This window comes from Dermacentor albipictus, chromosome 2, assembly GCF_038994185.2.
Source record: "Dermacentor albipictus isolate Rhodes 1998 colony chromosome 2, USDA_Dalb.pri_finalv2, whole genome shotgun sequence".
NCBI classification, from domain to species: Eukaryota; Metazoa; Arthropoda; class Arachnida; order Ixodida; family Ixodidae; genus Dermacentor; species Dermacentor albipictus.
This window is the reverse complement of record NC_091822.1, coordinates 12,331,689-12,336,156: the sequence shown is the minus strand read 5'-3', so window position 1 is coordinate 12,336,156 and position 4,468 is coordinate 12,331,689. Positions and strand designations below refer to the sequence as shown.

The 4,468-nt window shown below is 46.6% G+C and overlaps 1 long non-coding RNA gene across 1 annotated transcript; it reads right to left on the bottom strand.

Annotated features, from left to right (window-relative positions):
* Positions 1-3,317: 3,317 nt before the first annotated feature.
* Positions 3,318-4,468, bottom strand: LOC139055329 (uncharacterized). Its single transcript, XR_011511674.1, has 3 exons — positions 4,368-4,468; positions 3,486-3,560; positions 3,318-3,417 (listed from the first exon to the last, which is right to left on the bottom strand). It is a non-coding gene; the product is annotated as an uncharacterized lncRNA (long non-coding RNA).

Sequence of the window (4,468 nt, the reverse complement as noted above, 5' to 3'; positions counted from 1 at the left end):
GGACATCGCCGTGGATTACAAACTTACAGGCGTGCGTTATAATCGTTTGTCTCTTCTGCGCTCCTTCATTTAATTTGTAACATGCATGCACGGAGCTGGTTGCTTGTTTCCTTTTCGTGGGTCAAGCACGCAGAAAGCAAACGAGCAATGTGTAGCATGTCATTGAGCAGGTAATAAGGATAGCTAAAGAAGAAATTTGACACTTGTTCATTCCTTACCATGAGAGGTAAGATTTCGTTTCATTTTTAAACCGTTCTTATCTTTTCAGATCTTGCGTAACAGTAGATCACTGTACAAAACGTTTGAAACGGATTGGTCATGTTCTTCGCTTGCGGAGGTCATTATCTGGAAAAGGTTTTAAAAAATGGTTGTGTCTAACGCTGTTCTAGCCTTTGTGGGGATGCGCGACTCTCGCGCGTCCCGATGTTTTTCCCGCATAGCGCGTCTCCTGTAATCCGGCCTGCGTGATGCTCGCGGTGGTCGATGTGGTTGGGGCGCAGTGCGAGAGATGGTGCCAGTGTTGCGCTGCTAACGCCGCCTCACGGCAGGGTTACTTGGGAGCGCAGGGGAGCAGGGGCTGCCTCTTTCCCGGCGGATCGGCTAACAGCGAGGACGTCCCGCGCGCCGACCCATGCTTCTGCGAGACCACCTCGCGTGGCCGCCTTCGAATGTGCCATGATTCGCGTGACCGAACACTCGAACGACCAGGCGTTGGGATCCAGCATGGGGCGTACATATTCGCTCGCTTCCGGTCGCGGTGAGTCGGACTTATAGATTTGTCGCGCGCCCATCGGCATGTTTTGTGGATAGCAACTCGGCTAGCGGGCATCGATCGACGAAAGGTGCAATAAATGCCCTTGTGATTGTTTGCACTACTGTGTTTTCGCTCCTTTGTCCCAAGAGCACGGTGTGAGAACCCCACACCTTCCACTAGATAGGGTGTATCTTTTAATTTCACCCGGTATAACCAGTTCGTGTTACAAAATGTAACGTGACGTATTACCGGTTATGAGGAAACAATGGCTTGGGCAAAAATTTGCTGTTCAAGGGTATTAGTGTACCGTGGGACTCTTCTGTGCACCTTCTACCTCGAGGTAGGAAAAACCATGGTCCGCAGCTTGACAAGCGACCAGTGATTGGCACGCCGCTGCCAGTTCAAGAGAATGTTCACATCGACCCAGATTCTCTTGAGCTTGATCAGTAGGCTGTAGTGAAGGCGTTTTGAAATAAAACAGTTTATCCTGTTTTCTTTAAATTATTGTCATCAGTTGCTCTTGCTTCTCAGCTGATGTCAAGGGCACGCAGCCACCTGTTTGTAAACATCTGAGGCGTCAAGGTAGAAGCAGCAACATGTGAGTTCTGCCAACTGTCCGGGTTAATGTACTCACGTATGCATTTTATTGTGGCAGTTTTTATTGCGAAAGCAATACTGCTCGAGGTTTCCGCTCTTGGCCGTCCTCCCGGAGAATCCACCATTGACGATTAGCGTGATCTATGTGTGACGTCGTACCAGCTGTGGAAAAGTGGGGCCCCAACTCGGCTCGTCGCGATCGTCCCAGCCTTATAGTTACTATACTGACTCTAGAGGACAAGCTACCCATAGGGCCCATGCATTGAAATCGGGAACCGCAAGAGCGCCGCCATGTTGCTACGCGCCGAGGTTGCCAGCTCCTGAGACGCTGGCTAGACTTGGTGACAGTAGTCAGTTTTAATCCGGCAACCGTAGCAGCGTAGCAGCATGGCATTTCGCCTATAGTGCCGTGAAGTGGCGTGCGTGCAGCCGTGTGTTTGGGCTTTTTTAAGTTGCTTCTTTATTCTATGTTGCGGAATGGTGTGGGCGTGGTCCATGTTGGCCGTGCAGGTGGCAGGTATGCAACCGAAGGATGATCCTGTTGAAGTTTTCGGCTGTATGCGGTTTTCAGTGGTCACGCCTATTGCTGGAGTGTCACTCGATGAAGTTACGAGCTCGAAGCTGTGGTCAGATTCCTCGGCATTCCGTAATTCTCTTCACACGGGCGCGGTATGTTGCAAAAGCCCCTTTCGCGATCTATCGTCGCGACGATAGATCGGACTTTTTTATTGTTGTAAATACTGATCCAGCTGTAGGGCACATGTAACCGACAAACGGAAGTCTCAAGAGTGCACCTAAGATTATAATAAAGCAGGCGGCGCAGGAACTCCAGGGCACCCAAGGGACAGTGGGGGGATCAAAGCTCGAAGCAGAACGGTGCGTAGGTTGGAGCCGCCGAGGCAGGTGTGTGCCAGGGAGTGTTCGCACGGACAGCTCCCCTGGCACGCGCAGCAGTGCCTCGCAAGGTCGAGATATTTTAAAGGCACCTGCGCCCATGATCTTTCTTTTGCCTCGGTGAAGTGAGCACGATTAACGAGCATAATATGGAGGGCATCCGGTGCAGTCGCGAATGCGTCATGACAAATGTACCTCGCGTCGCCTGGCCTGTGTAGTAATATCAGAGTTGGTTGTATGAACTTTATGCGTAATACGCTTTGTTACGGTACCTTAACGGAATGGGTCTAGAGGACGGTGTTGGTACATTTTTTCGTACCGCCCTAATCCTATACCCCCCACTACAAACACGCACACATACCCCTTTTTTTATGTATACATACAATTCCTTGCCATGATGGATCATAGCCTCCTTTATTTTTTAAATATAGAGGAGGCTAGGGACTGATTGACCAGTTCAGTATGTCAACTTGTCAGTAACTGTCATAGGAATCACTGTAATGAACACAATTCCACAATCGGATTGTTTACTTTCAGTTTTATTGTAACACTGAGGACTACATAGAACTTTATTTTGTATATGCGAGAGAAGTATGTGGATATCCCAAGCTTAAGCCAAGGTGCATACACAGACAAAGCAGCTGCTACAACATGAACTGCATTGAGGGCCACACAACACATACGTAATTAAAGGTGCAAAATATAGCTTCAAAATAGGCTCTGTCGCACTGCAAAGTATAACATAAATTGTATGTGTACAATAAATGTTCAATAATACAATGCATCAATGTCCCATTTGCCTTCAAGTTTATTATCAAGTTCAAGTTTACTGAAGTTTGTTATCAGCATATGTACAACAGGAATCTACTGACACACCCGCAGTCAAGGTGGCTGTTTGAGGTGTGCTGGCTGCCTCAGTGTAAGAAAAAGGAATTGGGTGAATGTCGACACCAGTGCCACTGCTTCTTGCCTCTGACCTGCACGTGCCTCCGATGCATCTTTGTGCACAAGTGTGCTGGCGTGGCGAGGCGTAGGAGTCATCCGAGTGAAAGAGTATCGTTTACATGGAGAAGTGGCTGTTCACATTGCCTGTCGCTTTCCCTCAAATGTTTCCTTGGCGACTAGTGTGACACACCCGCAGTCAAAGTGGCTGTTCGAGGTGTGCTGGCTGCCTATACGAGAGAAAAATAAAGAAATTAGATGAATGTCGATACCAGTACTATTGCTTCTTGCCTCTTACCTGCATTTGCCTCCACGGCCTCTTGGCTTGCGGAGTCTGTATGAGGGAGCTGCTGTGGCTAGGCGTAGGCATTGTCTAAGCAAAAAGAAAAGGCCATTGAAATGGGGAATTATGGAAATAAATGCAGTTGTTATGTCTGCTTCTTGCACTCTTCTTGCCTAAAAGTTTTCAAACATAGTGTCCAGTACACACCAGCCCTTTGACTGCTTCTGCTTTTTACCTGCAGGTGTTGCTGCTAGATCCTTAGTGTGGCTGCGTGCAGCATTGTAACACTTGGTGGAGGCATTTGAAGTGGTAGCCAAAAATATAAAGAATCATCCTTGTCTGCACGAATGCTTTCAATTTCTAAATGCAGTGGTAACTATCACTATTAGTGCAAGGCCCCCCACATCTATGCGACGAGTGCCATAGTTCGAAGCTGAATTTTTCCTATAGTGTTTCACAAGGCGTCTGATATGTCCAAATTAGATGTGATGTGTTTGTTTTTATTTATCCCAGTGTGAAGAGAGCATCATTAAACTGTTTTTTTTTTATTTTTGCGTGTCCTGTTTTTTGGTTTATTTCTGACTTTATCAAGAAGCAGTCTCATGATGCTAAAGTGACTTATGTAATGGCAATCAGCTTTTGTTTTGCAGAAAAACAACGCATTTCCTGACCCATTGTTTGACACTCCCTCACTCGCATAATTTTGCAGAGTATTCTACCTATACTGACTTGCTTGACCTCCACTAAAGAGTCTTGCATTTTCAAATACGACTCTTTCCTTACAATCATTTGACACTTCTCATAATTTCTGTACCTTGGGCTTCGATACTCTGCATTCACCATTTTTGCTTGTTTCTGACTAGAAATGTCTTCTTTAATTTCGAGTTTCAATTTTACCTTTGGAACACAAGGAAGGGCTTGCCATTGCATATATGCATAAAAGGAAAACATGTTTCATTAAACATTTGCAAAATCCAATTGAAGATTGATGAATGCAG